At 45.5% G+C, this 19106-nt stretch overlaps 1 protein-coding gene across 1 annotated transcript in view; it reads left to right on the top strand.

The window, feature by feature from the left end:
* The first annotated feature begins 10491 nt into the window (after positions 1-10491).
* Positions 10492-19106, top strand: part of LOC144760124 (uncharacterized) — a 141815-nt gene continuing 133200 nt past the window's right edge. Inside the window, exon 1 of the mRNA XM_078646517.1 lies at positions 10492-10614. The gene's annotated coding sequence lies outside the window, so the exon portion shown is untranslated. The remainder of the gene's footprint in view (positions 10615-19106) is intronic.

The following is a 19106-nucleotide window of genomic DNA, read 5'->3' as shown; positions in this document are numbered from 1 at the left end:
GGAGGCCACAATTTCTACCTTGGGGTAGCGGGAGAAGTCATCCACCACGACAAGCATGTGCTTGCCTCCTGGAAGGCTGCCGAAGTCGGCGCTCACTCGAATCCACGGGGATGTTGGCCCTTCTTCGGTAATGATCGGTGCTGGAGGGTTTGGTAGGCTCGTCGCTAGGCACACTGGACAGCTGTGAACTACGTCCTCGACGGCTCTGTCGAGTCCAGGGAACCACAACTTGCTACGGAGCCTGCTTTTAGACTTGACGATACCTTGGTGTGATCCGTGAGCTAGCAAGGCCGCTTGCTGGGCGAGGCTGCTGGGTAGTACTAGGCGCGGGCCTCTCAGTAGACATCCTTCGCCTGAGACGGATAGTTCATGTTTTACCTGATACAGGGCTTTTAGAACGGCTTGGGCATCCTGAGTGCGAAACGATGCTGGGCTTTGTAGCGCATTCCAGTTGCCGGATTCTATGGCTTGGATTGCAATCTGGAGGCAGTCATCGTCCTTCGTGGCTCTCGTTACATCCTCTAGGGACATTGGACGTGGCTTCGACCGTTCGACGATTAGCCGGACGTACTCTTCCGTGGCTGCTGCTTCAGCTGCTTCAGCGTCTGTGACTGGCCGGGCATGTCTTGACAGATAGTCTGCGGGGTTCCGCGTGCCGGGTCGGTATTCCATTGTGAAGTGGAACTCTTGCAATTGCAGCACCCATTTTTCAATTCTCGGAGGCGGGCGAGAAGATGAGCCTTGGAAAAGCGGTATGAGGGGCTTATGATCAGTGATCACTGAGAAAGGATGTCCGTAGAGGTAGATGTGGAAATGGCGGCATCCCCATAGTATGGCAATCGCTTCACGTTCGATTTGCGAATACCGTTGTTCGGTCGGGGTCAGCGTGCGGCTGGCGTACGCTACGGGTGCCCACTCTCCGCATGCTTGGCGCTGCGACAGGACTGCTCCCAGGCCAGTGGGGCCGGCGTCCACCAGTAGTTGTGATTCGTGTTGCGGGTTGAAGTAGGCCAGGGTCGTGTCAGCCGACAGGGCTGCTTTGGTGTTTGTGAATGACTCTTGCTGGTCCGGGCCCCACTTCCATGTGGCATTTGACTTTGTAAGATCGCGGAGTGGTCCTGTTAGATCTGACAGATCCTTGATGAAACGCCCGCAGTATGTCACCATGCCTAGGAAGCTGCGGACGGCTGTCACAGAGGTGGGGGCTGGTGCGTCGTGGATGTCTTTGACCTTGTCCGGGTCGGGCCCAACTCCTTGGTCGGAGAACCTATATCCAAAGAAGCTGATGTCTTTGCGTAGGAACTCGCATTTGTCCTTGTGGAGGGTTAGTCCTCTCTCTTTTAGCCGGTCGAACACTGCTTGGAGACGTGCGACGTGCTCCTCCAATGTTGGGGCATGCACCAGGATGTCGTCGCTCACATTGAGCACACCGTCTAGGCCTTGGAGCACATTGTGAATGATGTTCTGAAACACCTCGGCCGCACTCGAGATGCCAAAGTTCAGCCTCGTATATCTCCACAGGCCTGCGTGGGTGGAGAAAGTTGTTATTGGGCATGAGTCCGGGTGAAGAGGGATCTGATGGTACCCCGACCGCAGGTTCATCTTGGAGAACCATTTCGACCCTGCAAGTTCCCCGATGATGTCGTCAATGGTCGGTGTCAGGTGACGTTCCCTCTTGATTGCTAGGTTGGGGAGGCGCATGTCCACGCATATCCTCACTGCCTCGGGTTGCTTCGGCTTCTTGGCTACAACGATGGAGGACACCCACGGCGTGGGTCCAGTTACCCGTTCGATGATGCCGGCGTGTTCAAGCATACTCAGCTCAGCTTCGACTTTCGGCCGGAGGTGAAAAGCGATCCGTCTGTGGCGGAGGGCTACCTGAGCTACCGACTGGTCAATGTGAAGCCGGACGGGGGGGCCTCGTAGGCATCCGGTGCCCTCAAACAGCGAGGAATGCTCTGTAACCAGCTGGTCTACACCTTGGGCTTGCACTGTTAAGGCGAAGTGTATGAGGCCGAGCTCTCGTGCTGTCTTGCAGCCAAGAAGAAATCCTGACCCTTCCTGGGATACATAGATCTTAGTCTGTAGCTGCGTCGAGTCGTGGGCCACAGTTGACTGGAATACTCCGCACAGGCGTAACGGGCGCCGGGTCCCGTAAGCAAACACTTGCACTCTTGTGGGGTGAAGCGTGGGGGCGTTTTCGAGGCATTGGTATACGCTGGCAGCCATGAGATTTATCGTGGCGCCGGTGTCGATGAGGGCTCTGACTGATTGGTCATGCACCTGGACAGTGCACATCGGATCGGTTGACGACGTGGCAGCTAAGGCGTTGAGCATGCGCACTACGTGGACTGTCTTGGCGTCTTCTTCGTCGTCGTCCATGTCGCTGCTGTCCGACGTGTTCGGCAATGGCGCCACTTGTCGCACTCTCCTGGGCGGGCCACTCTGCTTCTTCCGTTGGGACGACAAACAGACACTCGCAAAGTGATTCGCTTTTCCGCACGCGCTGCAGATCTTGCCCTGGGCCGGGCAGGCGCCTTTGTGGGGGGTGACACCTCCGCACCACATGCAGCCTTGGTCGTGGGTGGATTGGCTTGGTTTAGGTCGCCCTTTCCTGGGGGTTCTCACCCTGCCGTCTGTGGGTTGCGACCTGACGGCACACACGGGTTCCGTCTTGATTGTCACTGTTGGAGATGGTTCCATGTGGGCGGCACGCGCTTTGGAGAGCTCTTTGGATCGCCCTAGGGCCAGGATGTCGCGCATGGGCATCGCGTCCGTTTCTAGCACCCTCTCTCGTAGCTTTAGGGATGAGCACCCTTGTATAAATTGGGCACGAATTTCATCTGCTGTATCCGGGAGCGTGCACGTGCTGGCCAATTTCTTGAGCCGAGCGTAGAATACATCTACGGACTCCTCTGGGAGTTGGCGCGCTTGGCGTAGTAGGAAGCGTTCGTAGTCTGCACTAGTAAATGGCTCAAAATACCTCGTGATGGCGTCACGCAGCGTTGCGTACGTGTGGGGTGGGGCACCCTCTGTAATGTCTTTGGAGATGTCGTGGATGGCTTCACCCCCTAGGTGTAGCAGCATGGCACGTTGGCGCCCCACTGCGATATTCGCAGCGACAAAGTAATTCTCAAGCCGCTCAACCCACTTCTTCCATCGGGCAGCCTGAGAGGGGGGGCTTCCTGTGACTGCGAAAGGCTCTAGATGTGGCACGGTGGCCATGATGGCAGAATCACTGTCGGTAGGTTGACAGGGGGGGCTTCAGGAAGCACTGTAGATCGCTGCAGCAACTCGGAAATGGAAATTACCAAAACGGAGCGATGTGGGGGCTCCGTTCCGCGAGATGCGTGAGGGTTGGCAGGGTCCGTGCTCACGCGGGAAGCGTGAGGAAAGGCAGAGCTGTCGCGCGGGCCGACAGAAAGCACGATGTGGGCGCTCACCGCGCATGCGCGGGAAGGTTGAAGAGCCGACCGGGGGCCGGAGGGCAGCGCAGAGCGGTGCAGCCAGGGGGGCCGGAGACAGCGTGTGGCAGCGGGGCACTCGGGGTACCTGAGGATGGCGGCCTGGTCCGCGGAGCAGCGGTAATGCGGGGCAGCCCCGGATGCGGATCCGATGCGTAGGCCGGCCTCGGTGAGTGGAGCGCCGGGGTGTCGGGCGGGGCGCCACGTGCAGGTTTGCACGGCGCACAGCAGCGGGGCACGCCTGGGTTGCGATGGAGTAGCGGTGCACGCTACAGGGTGGATTGCAGACCACCTCATCGCCAGTGTAGTGTCCTGGTCAGGGCCTGCACATAGGGGACACAGGACACGTGTGGTATGGTTGGTGGCAGTAACTAACTTAGCCACGCCCAGCTCCCTGGGCCTTTTATTCAAGACCTTGCGTGTCCACGCTTACGCTTGGATCAAACCAACAGCCCCCTTACGCTCTGGGGGTAGAACATGGAACAACAGTGGGGAGGGGGCGTGTGCTGCAGTGGTACACCCCACTGGCAGCAACACTACACAGACCACTCGCCAGTGGAAGTACACCTGCTGGGGCCTACCAGAGACAATACACTACCGCCCGACTGGACCGATGGCTTTTTAGAGACAGACAGGTCAGAGACAAACTGAGTGAATGGACGAAACAGCATTACCAGGATAATATCGGCACTGTGGAATCGGCCTGCATATTGTGGGAAGCATACAAGACAGTCATGCGAGGGCATTTCCAGGCATAGCTGGGGGAAGAGGAAGGAACAGCGACTGCGATGTGACACCCTAGAGAACGAAATCAAGAGGCTCGAGGTGTGGTATGCGGAGACTGGAGATCAGGATGCCCTTGCTCGACAGCACATACGGGTTACATGAGAGATATAGAGGAGGAGGAGGAGGCCTGGCCCACCACGGAAAATCACAGGAGACTTTATGATGGAAGGGACAAGGCCAATAAACGTATGGCATGGTTGGATAAGAGAGATACACAGAGAACAATTTAGTGCTAGAGGTCCGGACTCCGCATGGGGAGATTAGCAGGATGACTACAAAAAACTGTACATGTCCACCTCAAGAAGAATAGGGTCAGACTGTGCTGAGCTTCTTAGAGATGCCCACCTCACTAAGTTATCCCAGGAGGAGAGAGAGGAGTTAGATAAGGATTTCACTGTTGAGGATATAGGGCAGGCCATTAGGGAACTACAGTCAGGCAAGGCGGCCAGACCCAGCGGCATACCAGCTGAGCTATACAAGGGAGTGCATTGGTGGTGGCCCCACAAATGCTTAATATGTGTCAGGAGGCATTGGAACAGGCTAGCCCCCCGGAAGACCAATGGTTTGCCACTATAGTGCCTATTCAAAAACAGAGTAAGTCCCCTGATGACTGTGGGTCATATCGCCCCATTTCACTGTCAATCATAGAGCAAAAAGTGCCGGCGAAGGTACTGGCGACCAAACTCAGTGGTGTCATAACGTCCATAGTACACCCCAACCAGTCGGGCTTCATGTCTCACAGGAGCACCAGGCTTAAGGCGCCTATATGGAGTGATGCATATCACAAAGATAAGGCCGGAAGAAGATGCAGTGCTATTGTCTCTTGATGACTGTACGGCGTTTGATAATATTGAATGGCCGTATTTGTTCGCTGTGCTTGTGAGGTTTGGGTTTGGCCCCAAGTTTTGCGCCTAGGTACAACTCCCGTATACGAACCAGCTAGCCAGAGTAAGAGTGAATGGGGCAGTGTCAAGGCCTGTGATGCTACATAAAGGTACGAGGCAGGGATGCCCACTCTCCCTTATCTTATTTGCTTTGGCACTGGAGCGATAAGCAGCGTGGGTCAGAAGTGACCCATTAATACAGGGCATAGCGGGAGGCAATAGATGAGATGAGAAAATACCGATGTGTGCCGATGACATACTGTTATATACCACAAATATGTGGTCTTGCATAGCTCTGGTACTACATATATTTCAATTGTTCGGTGGATACTCTGGCTACAAGATAAATTGGGACAAATCTCTCCTTTATGTGTTGGCTGGAGGTGTGCCGGCTCTGCCGTCCAGCACACACACCTTCCTAATTAAGTACAAATTCATGTATCTGGGTATAATAATTTCGCAGAAAAGCAGCAAGTTCCTTGAAGATAACTTATTTCCTCAGTTGGATAGACTGCGCAGGTATGTGCTACACTGGGGACAGTTGCCTCTGTCCTTGATGGGGTGGGCTGCTTTGTTTAAAATGAAGGAGCCACCAAGACTACTATACGTCCTACAGAGCGTGCCCGGTAAAATACTGTCTGCCTTTTTGAGCAAGGTCAACAATGAAATAAGACTGCTTTTGTGGGACAGAGGTAGTTCTAGAATAGCCCTGCATAAACTGGAGGCGGGGTGTATGATGGCGGACTGACAGTCCCTGACATCAGGAAATACTGCTGGCCGGCACAGCTGGTCAGAATTAACGTGTGGGTGTTTATGGGGCGGGAGGAGCCAGCATACAGGGTTGATCACTAGTCTATGGGACGGATGGGGATACCTAGCGGCATTCTATCGAAGGCGGGTTGCAAACCACCTGCCAACACTCACACACACACCAATATGTATATGGAGAGAGATGACAACATTCCTGGGCTGGGAAGGGAAATTGACGGAAAGGACTTCTCTGTGGGATAGTGACCTACTACAAGAAGTGGGTGGACTAAAGGGTTTCTGCAAGTGAGGAGTGTTGGGGATTGATTACTTAGGAGACGTATGGAGGGGCCACAAGCTTATAAACTTTAAGGACTCAAAGAAAGAGTACCAGATGACTGACTCCAAACAGTTTAGATACATTTAACTGAAACATGCACTTAGTTGCCACATTCCGAAAGGTGAACAATTGGTAGAGTGAAGAAGACAGGATTCTACTAGATCCTATGATTGATAAGGCCTACTCCCTGGTATACAAGAAAATTCTGAACAACATGCCTGATCCCCTTAGACCCCTTCGTGGGAATCCGAGCTGGGAATACTAGAGGACGACAATTGGGCAGAGGTGAAACAGAGCCCTAGGGAGGTAGCGGTCTGGTCACGGTCTGCCTTATAAAACAACTTATCTTACTCAGATCATACACCTCAAGGACACTGCTATACCGCATTGGCCGCAGTGATACTGAACTTTGCACACTGCGTTGTGGGGAGCATGGAACCTTTATCCACACATTGTTGACATGCCCTCGAATTCAGCAGTATTGGCGGGAGGTTACACAGATAATGACCGATGTAGTGGATCAGGAGGTCACACTGGATGCTAGATGGTACCTACTGTGTGTGACGGGAGAGGTCCGATGGCCCAAGTATTCCACAATTTGGCTTTAATAGCAGATGTAGTGCTAGATGTAGGTAAATTGGATTTACCGATTCTAAAATACCGAATTTTACCGATTCGGTATCTTAACATCGGTAAATCCTATGTAGGTAAAAAATCTGTAAAAATTACCAAATCGTTAAGATTCGGTAATTACCGAATTGGTAATTACCGATTCGGTAATTGCCATTCATTCCTATGGGCCTTGAGGCCTATAGGAATGAATGTCAATTGCCAAATCGGTAATTACCGATTCAGTAAAATAGGGAAAGCTTCAAGGGTGGCAGAGTGTCACTTTGACACCCTGTTGCACCCCTGAATAGTACTTGTGTGCACATGTGGCACACATACATGCCCTAAGGGCATGTATGTTAGTCACATGGCACAGGTGTAAATGCACATATTTGCATTTACAGAGGTATTCGTTATTTACCACCAACTAAGTGTTGGTGGTAAATAACGAATCCTGTAAGCACAGAAGCACACTTCAAAGTGCTTCCTACATTTCATTTACCGATTCGGTAAATACCGAATCGGTAAATGATGATTCGGTAAATACAGATTTGGTATTTACCGAATCGGTATATTTGCCCCCTACATAGGAAAAGCCTATTACCGGTAAGTAACGGCCGATTTCGACCGTTACCGACTGGTAATGGCCTTCCTACATCTGGCCCATAGTGGGAAAAGGAAATGTAGCAAACGCTTGGGGGGCCCACCAACCTCCCAGTGTTAGAGAATGGAGTAAGGATCTAGATTGGTGTTTTGCAGCAGAAAAAGTGGTGTTCCAAAGTAGGGGGTGCCCGAAGATCTCAGGCAAGATCTGGTTCAATTAGGAGGAATACAGAGGCTTCCGAAGTCAGTGTAAATAGCAACGGTTTGATGGGAGGAATGAGGCCCAGAGTCTCCAAATACATGGGACGGTCATTAACGGTTGTTTTCATTGTTGCATTGCATTGGGAAATAGTACTGTGCATAGAAGACCTAAGCACCCTTTTGGAGAATGCATTTAAAAAAATGGCTCTGTGATTGTGCTGTCAAGCTTTTGTTTAATAAAAACAATATATATACTTATTGTTATAAATGTTGTTTATATATAACGTTCTGCAGCAGGGGTTCATTTTTCTCAGTCATAAATCCCATGAACAATTAACCATGGTGTCTCATGCTTTTTAGGTCTAGCTTGAGGGTGCTGCTGTTTGTTTACCTGTTCTCAAGTTGTGCATAGATTGAGCTTTGACTCCACTCAGAGGAGAATTACCCTCTCGCCTCATGCTATTGACTCTTTGGTGTTGTTATTCCTCCTCCTATGGAATATTTGCTTTCAAATGCATAGCAGTCTATTTCACATCTGAAAGTATACTGAATTATCACGTTATTTTTTTCATCTCATAGATGCATTCTGTACAAAAATCAATCATTGTTTTTTTTGTTTTTTTCCACCAGCAGGCTTTACTATAATGTGTTAGCCAGGACTTAAAATGCAAGCGTGATCTATTGACTTTGCCATAGATTGTTTTGAATTGATGTAAATTTGTTAGGTAGTTTTTGAGAAATGTAAAATGTAAAAGGTAGTTCTATGTGGACGGTTGATCTGGTGGAAGTACTGGGAAATTAAAAATATATATATATTATTCAAATTAAGACTAGTTCAGCGGCAGCGAGCGATGTGACTGGGTGGCTGCAACATCAAGAAACATATTGTGGCTGCCCTTACAGGACATGGATACTTAGTCCCTCTGTCCTGCATTTCACAAACAATAGTGCATAAAGAGGCAGTGGAGGGGTCAATAAAAAAAAATTGGGCCGTCATTTGAGATGTCATTTTGATGTCATTTTAACATGTCATGAGTGATGTAATGTATGAGGTCTTACCCTGTGATTGGCGGGGGCAGGTTGTAGTTAGCTCAGCAAACTATACCTGGTGAATTTCAGTGTTTTTTACGTCTAAAATGTAACATTATAACTGACATTATCATCCACCCATAACTGAAACCTTTGGTTTTTGCACAGTGATCATTTGAGCACTCCAAGTTTACAGGAGTTCGATGTACAATACTCCGGTATCTGTTGTTGTTCAAAATCTTCTTTATTGCACCGCCAGTCTAGCAAACACGTTTCTTTTTTTTATACGACTTCATCAAGGCTAAAAAAGCATGCTACATGTACAAAAGTTAACATTAAAATCTGCCAAAAAATAATAGAGTAACCATAATCAAAAACAGTCACCGGAACATCCATGCCAAAAGATCATCCCCAGGTGTATTTAGTTATTAAATTCAAAAGCATCTACTAGATGTACCTATGTATTCACTGGTCAAGTAACAGAAACATATTTAGAAAATAAAAAAGACCTGAAATATGTCACAGCAAACAGTTTCTTTCTCGTCAAGAAGTCTGTTGTATCAAGAACAAAAAAGACTCCCCAAAAAGTGTATAACACCTAGAGCCCATGGGCATGAAGAACACCACAAGATATCCAGCATACGTGTGCAAAACTACTCCCCTACAAAACATTCATGTGGCTCAATCCTAATCAATTCTATTAAAAATCCATCCTACAAATCTGTATACCATTCATACATTTTCAAACTTATAAAACAAATATTTTACTCTATATTCACTCTATATATTCATAGGGACTTATTTATGAGCCCTTTGCGCCTCCGGTTCGTCACTTTTTGGGATGCACTGGCAGCGTAAAATATGCCCCACATCACAACATATTTACAAATAGATGTGTCACATTGTAAACCCCTGCGCTACATTATACCTGCATCCGGTATAATGTATGCAGGGTGGGCGTTCCCCCACAAACAACGGTCGTAGAAGTGGCGCAGTGAAATCTATCAGATTTCACTACGCACTTCTAGGACGCCACTGCATCAATTCCTTGCGCCTGCCTAGCAGCAGGCGTAAGACTGACGCCGTCCCTTGCACATGGGGCTTGCCCTATGTGAAAGGACACATTGCTGGAGTTACGTCTGTTTTCTGACACACTCCAGCAATGCGCCAATTTTGCACCTACCGATACGCCAGGAATACTGCCATATCTGTAAATCCTTGCGACATGGAAAGCCGACAGTAAATACGGCACATCCAAGGTGTCGCAAGGATGGCGCTATGAAAAGTGAGTCATGGCTGGTTCTCCTAGCGATGCAACACTTTCCATAAATGAGGCCCATAATACCATCTGGGACAGTCACACAAAACAATTATTATGTAACCCCGTGTTTAAATATTAGCTTCTGAATGTGTCAAGTTACCTCTTAAATCCGGTCTAAAACAGGACAAACAAACCCAATTATAAAAATACATTAAAACAACCGAGATTCCTTAAAATTAATAAGTCTGTAAATTAAAACAACCAGCCCCCTAGTAATACCGCATTTGTGAGGGGTTCTGGATTGGACAAGTCATTTTTGTTTTGTGTGTCTTAAAACAATCCAAGTCTGCGACTAGTGTTGCCATCTCAGCTGGTTTTAGATGGCAACCCTATCTGTCACATTTTAAAACTCAGGCCTTTCCTGCAAACGAAATGCTTATTCGTGTGAAATGAATTTTCGACTGGAGGCAGTTTCTGTCAGTGGACAGCAGAGGGCGCTCCTCTTCTGCTGATGAATCAACTCAACACATTATAGCATAGGGAGAGCTTCCTCTTCCGGGTCAGAGACAGCACTAGTGACGGATCCTGACATCACTTTCAGACCCTCACGGGCGCCCCCGGTGGCTCCAAACTTTCACCTTCCCCGCTCCAGCCCCCGGAGGAGGAGAGAGCTTGGGAATATCTGCACAGGTAGGAGATTGACAGCACCTTGTGCTGTGTTTGCAGAAATAGACTGAATCATCCTGGAGGAAATCCCTACCAGTAACCGGGCTGTGCTAGGCTCTTCTAACTAGAGACCTCTGGGGGGAGGGGGGCATTCCAAACTGCCCAGGGGTGTTTGTGTTTATCATTTGTGTTATTGAGGGGATCTGTTCACACATCACTGCTTCTTACTGCAATATGAGTCTTTGCACTGCTTTTTACTGTACTATGAGGAACCTGTGCACACTGCACTGCTGTTTACTATACTGTAAGAAATCTGTGCTCGCTGCACTGCATCATACTACAATATGAGGGATCTGTGCACACTGCACTGAATTTACACTGAGAAATGTGTACATTCTGCACTGCTTTATACTACACTATGAAAACTCTGGACACCTTCCATCTAATTACACTGAATAATCTGTACACAACGCGCTTTTTTCTGTGTGATTGCAACATATGGGCTGCACTACTCTTTCATGCACTGCTGAATCTGTTCACTCTGCACTGTTGTTTTCTGCGCTTAGTGTATAGACTGCATTACATTTACTAGACTATGATAAAGCATTGCATGTTGCTGTTTGTTGCACTATGAGAAGTGTGTGCATACTGTTCTACTGTTTACAACACATTGAGAAATAAGGGAACGCTGCACATCTTGTTGCTGCGCTAGGAGAAATCAATGTACACTCCAGTGCTGTTTAATGCACTCTGAGAAATCTATACACACTCCAATGCTGTTTAAGTATGAGAAGTATGTGCACTATGGATTGTGCATTCTGAACTCCTGCTTAATGTACTTTGAGAAATCTTTTAACACTACTGAGAATTGTTTCTGCACTATAAGAAATGTGTGCATATCCCATTGTTTTTCTGCTACACTGTTAGAACACTATTAGCACCTCACTCCTTTATACTGTACTATGAGAAATCTGCACACACTGTACTTCTTTTCACTATAACATGAGAAATATGTCCACTCTACTGCTTCTTCCTGCACTGAGAGGTATTTACAACTTAAACAGTAAATCTGTGCACACTGCACTGCTTTTCACTACACTAAGAAATATGTGCACACTGCACTGCTTTTTACCATACTAAGACATCTGTGCACTCTGTACTGCTTTTTATTACACTACAAGGGACATACTTAAAGTATACTTGTAGACTGCACTGCTTTTTACCATATTATGAGAAATCTGTCACACTGCACTGCATTTTACTATAATATGAGAAATATATGCACACTGCACTGCTTTATAGTGCACTGTGAGAAATCTGTGCACACTAACTGAATATTCTTTATTGTATAGTTAATTAAAACCGTTACAATATACCATGTAATAAAACCACATTCCTTTACGCACTATATACATAAAATACAGATTATAAAACAACCCTAAGTAGAAAAGATAAGAACACAGCTACAGGAGATTTCATATTTGAATTAATAACTTGTGCACAGTAGTTTGGATTACAGATGATAAATCAGTCAAAGCAGATCGCGATATCAGAGTTCAAAAGTTCGGGTTCATATTGACTTTTTAGATACATTTTCAAAGTTGATAACAAATTTAATAATTCTACAGATGAATTGAGGATCTTCTGAGTCCAGCACATTTAGTATCGCTGAACGGCATGTGCGAATACCTTTTGCGTGGGAAACATCCTTTACAACGCAACTTTTACCACGCAGTGCCTTTACGACGCAACTTTTACAACGCAAACCATTACAACGCATTGCGCTGGGGGGCGCTCTAGGATAGGGAATAGGTTTAATTTACTATCCAACACCTTCCCTACTATCCACAGGGACTGGAGTTGGAATAGTAAATTAAACTATTCACTATCCAGCGCCCCAAAGCACTATGCGTTGTAAAGGCATGCGTTGTAAAAACCGCGTTGTAAAGGCATGCGTGGTAAAAGCATGCGTTGTAATGTCATACATCCCTTTTGCGTTTAACTTTTCCTTAGTAAACTCTGAAGATCATGCTCTAGCATTGAGCAAATGCAAATCAGGTGGGTCATGTCTTGCACTGCAGCACCACATAGGTTGCAGGAGTAGTGTAGCTCCTATTTTCCCAATAGGCTCTGCGCATTGGAATAGTACCTACAGCAGTAAAGGCCTAGGCCAGACGTTAACTAGGTCTACTACTGTCGAAACTAGACTTAATTTTTGGGTTTGCCAGCTAAGCTCAGAGTTCGCTAGAAACTTTCTCGAATGTTCAAGGAAGGATGAACTCCCCTGATTAGACAAGAAGGGATTTAGTTTCTGACAACCATAGAACATGACAACTTTGCTCTCCCCTAATCAAGAGTCAATCTCGAGAGTCGTGTGAGCACAAGGCAATTATTTTACTCAGTCAGTACGTGCATTCTTAGTCTCATCAGAATGTAGAGAAAAGGAAGAGACGGGCGTGTTCAATAAAAGATGTTATTTATTGATCAGTCTCTTTTCTCGTACAAGAGAAATGGATCGATATTATTGCAATACTTATAGTTAAGTAAAGTGCATACATTAGAAGCAATAGTATAAAATAATACTGTAAAAACATTGATATGGTTTCTGAGCCATATGATGTTTAAAATGATTAAAATATATTTACATACACATATACATTTGACTAAACGTACTCAACTGGTGTTTCTAAATACGCCTACCCCGTGTACCTGACCTAAGTCTAATGCGTGGGCGGGAATAGAAAGTTACAGTTTAGTTTAAGTTTGTTTTTGCCAAGTGAATAACTAAAGAATTCTCTAGGAGGGGTTATTCAGTTCTGTACCTGGAATTTAGGATGAATGAGGAATGGTATCTCTTTCTCTGCTCTCGATATTCCAGGCTGCCTGCGAGGGCTGCCCAGAAGCGCCGGTGCTGGGTCTCTCGGCTTGAGATAGCAGCGCGTCTCTCAGCGCGTCAGGAAGGCGGGGCTGCTGCCTGCGGGGTCTGCTTCTGCTCTCGGCTTCGGCAAGTATGGCTGCTCCGTCTTGTCACCACGCGTGTGTTTGCATAGGGCAAGGTCGGCAATATTTATACCTTAAAGGTGCCGAGATTGACGTAAGGATGGACATAGGTACGTCAATAAAGATGTCATACGACTTGCTCGTTAGCACATTCTTTACTAAAGTTCTCTGTGAAATCAAAACAATGGCCGCACGGATTATCCAGGTTGTCATAGGTTTGATTTGTTATGAGAACGTCGTATGCCTTATCAGGGGCTGGAGGAATATCGCTTGTCTAATTAGATCTCAAGCGTTATGACCTAATCAGATAACACGTTCCTGTGCCGTAGTGTGACTGCGTCAGATAACGGTATCTGCATCATGGGGGATTTCTTGCCTCATGGGCTGACTGTTAGTTAACTAGCTAGTAAGTTTAACCAGAATAGGGTCAGGAATAGGGGGATCGAATCAGAACCTATAGAAATACACGACACCCACTCCACGCTAACTATGGTCATATCTACTAATCTATGCATAGTATAACATAGTACAACATACTATAGAGTATAGTGTATACCTTACCACCCCAAAATACATAAATGCATTTCGAAATTTTCAAATATACTGAAAAATTGCAGTCATATATATTGTATGCACTTAAGCTATGAATTAAATGCAAAAGTGAACACGCATTGTTATGCATTATTGATTGTTGGTATATGAGAAATACACATGAAATGGCTCTTAATATGGCTATACAGAAAAAAAGTCGAAACCATTTCATCACATAAAATCTATTGCGAACATACCAGCGGGCAGCTAAAGTCTATAAAGTCTATAAAGTATCTAAAATAGAAATCTTAGTTCTCTAGGAATAGTCTCTTACTTTAAGCAGAAAATCAGTGTCCCGGGAAAAAATATATAGAAAAATATTTTAGGGGCTTGCTGAAAAAAGTTGCTGTCCGTGAACTGGATTGTAATTGTTCATGTGACTTTATTTTTAAAGTTGAAGGCCGAATTCAGGGAACGCCGTGTGCGAGTTTACTCAAAAGTCTCTATTTCTGTTCCGGAGAGAACATCATATCATTCAGGCTTTCGAAAAAACTGTCAACAGCTTCATGGGAAAGTTCCTCTAAGTCGGAAATAGGGGTAACCATGCATTCATGCGCATGATTGTCTCCATTGACATTCTGATTTGCATTGCTGACAGAAGGTCGTACCTGTTCGATGCTGCTTTCATCTTGAACTTCACTACTCTTCAATCGCAGTGGTGAAGATTCCAGGAATGCCGTCATCAGAATTGGCAGCCTTTGAGGGCAGCACAGTGCGTGAACCTTGGTAGGAACCAACAGTGTATCTGCATCCACCGGCGCATCCGATTGTAGCGTCAGACAGGTGTCTAACACGCATTCTTCTCCGCATAGCAGACACCTTAGTACAGGTAAAACACACCTTTGCCACATTGGTCGAAATGATAGAAACCAAGTCATGTTTAGGTCTCTAAGCCGGGATAGTCCCAGGATTTTTGATATCCGGTCCCGGTATCCAATGGCTAGGATCGTATCTTCCATTGTCGCGAGAGTTTGATCTGTGACATGGGTTGCCATAACGAAAAATAAGGACTAGGAATAGGATTCCTGCAATTAGTCCTAGGATCAGGGGAAGTCTGCCAAAAATCGAATGGACGAAGTCTGGAAAAATACCCAGTATGGCTTTGAATGGTGTTAATGCCATCGAAAATACTGTCTTAAATACCTTTGAGACCCCTGTGGTATCAGAAATATTTAAGATTTCGCTCAGGATTTCCGCGAAATGTACGGGGGAATTAGTTGATAATAATGTATGTATCTCTGCAGTCGTCCTTGCGACTTGTAGATCATACGTTTCTTTAGATGACGTGAGCCTTGTAGGCGTCTGAAGAAGCACTGTTTTCATTCTGCTTAAAGTGTCTATTCGAATAGAAGTAATTTTCAAACTGGGCCATGCCCTCGCCTCCCTGTCTGGAAAGGAGCTGGGGAACAAAGAACGTCCACAGCACTTGACCTTCGCCGTCGTAGTGACGAGATAAGGAGTCCCGGGCATAAGACTACAGCATCTGCGGTCTACAATAAGAATGTAACTCCCATTATAGAGTCTTTGAAAGAATGGTTCTATTTCAGTTGCAGGTGCGCCTTGCTGGTGACATGAAAGGTTGTATGAATTCCCTTCACAGGCTCCGTGCAAACTAATACCGTTACACAGAAGCGTGCCGCTTAGTGACATAGCACAATTGATGCCACTAAGAAACACTTTCTGTCCTATGTTACTGATACATGCATGTGAATAGGGCAGGTTCCATGTTGTTTTAAGGTACCCCTTTCCCAATTTCTCGTACATGCCAGCCTGTATATATTTTTGGCAGTATTGAAACCTGAAGGTTGAGATTGGAATATTTATGATTCCGTGGATTATCCATTCACTGACAGGTCGTTCTGACATTGTCAACGGTAATCTTTCTAGTTTTTCAATGCTCAAGATTGTATAATCAGCACCCTTCTGCGCCATACCGATTTGTCTATCAGTAAGGTTAAAGATTTGAAATAGTGACGTTGTGTTGATTAAACGCCAAGGCACATAGCCTGAACGCAGATTTTGTAACGTCCAGCCAAGCTGTACAATAGAACGCAATTGTGACTGACCATGTTGTAATAACAGTAAGTCTTGCGATAATATATCGATTGCTGAAGACACAATGCTGTCCAATGAAAAAATTCTGGAGGACAGAGTCATTAACCCATTGTCCACTACAGAAAGTGATTTTTCCAAATTAATACGGTCAATTTCCCGTATTCTTTCTGCTGTCTCAATTTGAGTAACCTTCCAGGCCTCATTGTATGCTGCATATACAGAGGCTGCTATGAAACGCTTTTGACGCTGTTTGCGTGGTCCCATTATGAAATCACGCAAGTCAGCACCATCAGTAAGTAAAGTTAGGTGTTGCTTAATTTCAGGCAGTGTGGAAGTTTGTAGCCATTGAAGGCATAATTTGCCCACACTGTAGGTTGTTATTATCCCTGGGTGATGTCTTTGGGGATATCTAGGGTCTGGCCTGTTCATTTTGAAACCCTGTGTTTTATTCAGGAATCTATCTTGACAGTTATTTGTATCTGTGGGCCAGATCAACCATTGTTTCCAATCAGGATGTGTTCTGTTTTGGTTAAGTATATGGTTTATGTCTATTTCTTCATCTGTTTCAGAATTATTGCTAAACATTGTTGGCTTTGGAATAGACAGGTTATTTAAATCTTTGATTTTGGCTAAGCCAAGACAGGTGGTTTGTTGAACGGTGTCATTTAAAAATATCATTTGTTCTGGGATCATGCAGGCTCTAAACAAAGCTTCTATACCCTGTACTTGCCATTCTTTTGTACCCCAAACACTTTTCAAATCAACATGTTTGTCCCAATAATCAAATCCAAAAGTATTCATTTTTTCAAAGAAAGAATCTGAATATATCAATTTTGTGTTGGTTATCATGGTTTTCATCCCTGTCTTGCTTGACAATTTGTAATAAAATGTTTCAGCATTAGTTATGTTAAAACCTGAAAAATATGAATATTTGCCATACACGGTTCTAGAGCTCCCTTTTGGAGGTGTAGCACAATGTTCCCATTGATTAAAATTTAAAACATTTCTAGGTTGTGCAGATTTATGCAAGAAATGGTTACCATAATGGTTATAGCAGTACATGCTGTCATAATTTGTAGAACCCTGCAAATAATCATGTTTTGTAAATTTAGCAGACATTACTAAGTCAGACATCATATTGTTTATACTTTCAAAGTCCCAATCATCAGCAAATGAGTTTGGTTTTGCAAAGTCACTCAAGGAGATCTTGATTTGGTGTGGATATTTCAGGATCTCGACCGGACCATAAATTTCATAGTCAGTGTTGTCCCAGGCTACCCCACCAGATATTGGAATTGCTGTGAAGTTGGCTGAAGAAAGTTCTGAAGAAAGTTCTCTTTTCTCGACGTGTGAAGATGTGTGTGGTTTGAGGACCAAGTTGATGTTCTGACTTGCTGTGTCCATTTTAGCATATTTTCCCTCAATGAAGCGTCCCAAGGTAAATACCATGATGAGCCAAAGTATGAGGATAAATGCACCAAAACCCACCCAAAATTCAATCTATGGAGAAACTAGATATGTTTCTTTCAGTTGTTTCAAAAGTTCCTTCGCTTTGTCTTTAAAGGATTTTGATGATGGCTGTGTCTTTTGTTCGCTGAAGCCTTCAGAGGAATCATCGAAGTTGATGAAGTAACCGGATGCAGTTCTGTCAATTGTTCCAATTGGTTCAGGATTTTTGTTTCTTGCATTTTCACTTGGTACTTCTGTATAGATTGGTGTGTCTCTGCTAAATGTCTTTATTTGGGTTTTCAGAGGTCTAAGTTCTATTGCATTGTTGCATAGTCCTTGTTGTTCTTCTGTAGGCGTTTCGAATGTGATGAGCCTCTTTGATAGGACCTCTGTACTGGTAGCAAACCTTGGTGTTCTGCTACTTATTGGGAGTCCACTTGGCCTACTGTTGGTTATCGGCCACATGTTGTGGTTTTACCAGGTCGATGGATACAACTCGGTTCTCCTTTTTTCCAGCAAGTGGCGGTAGTACAACTGATCTTGTCCCGTTGACAGACAATACAGGAACTGCTTTTCTGTAAGAAGGCCCAAATTCCTTCTTTACCGCGATCTTCTCCCTGACTAGATCCCCGACTTTTGGAATCCAGACAGGTCTTGCTGGGACAGGTGGTGATTCTTCAGTGGTCGTTGGCTGTTCTTTCAACTGTATGTTGCTCAGGTCTTTTCTTGTTTTGTTTAAGTCCTGCAAAATAGCCAAACGGTCTTTGACATCAAAGCTTTTTTCTGTTACCACTGAAGTCTGACTATCAAGGTCAGAGATCAACATCCTAGTTCCGAATAATAATTCGTACGGACTGAATCCCTTCAGAGAATTTCTTGGCAAGTTATTTAGACTACGTTGGACACTTATTAGATGTTTGACCCACCCAGCTCCCGAACCTAATATCCTTTCTATTATAGATTGCTTTCTGTCTTGGTTTTTTCTTTACACCATCCCATACCCTCAGGAAGGAAGTGAGAAGATTCCCGCTGGGCTGTGCTCATTTGGCCATTCTTTCCCCCCCCCAGGCTGGATTGCCTGAGAAAAAAGAAGAAAAAAAATGGTCGAACGTAGCATGCTCTTAGCGTATATGCCATTTAGACTCGCAAATCTTGTATAACAGTCCGGACGTCAGCCGAGTGCTGTGGATCTACATTATAAGTGGGAACTAGCCTGTATATGTTAATCGCAAGCCATTCTTTTTAGTGGTGATGTTATCTGCCTTGATACGACGAGGTATTAAACTGCTTCTCTCCCCACTGCGATCTCTGTTGCAGTTTGGGCAGTTTTTTACAAACATGGTGTAGTGCAGGCTCATGCCTGGCCACCAGTACCGTGATTGTAATTCTTCCAGAGAATCTTTTAATTTAAGGTGTCTGAG

The sequence above is a fragment of the Lissotriton helveticus genome, chromosome 1_1 (genome assembly GCF_964261635.1).
Source record: "Lissotriton helveticus chromosome 1_1, aLisHel1.1, whole genome shotgun sequence".
Lineage (NCBI taxonomy): Eukaryota > Metazoa > Chordata > Amphibia > Caudata > Salamandridae > Lissotriton > Lissotriton helveticus.
This window is presented reverse-complemented; position numbering and strand designations above follow the sequence as displayed.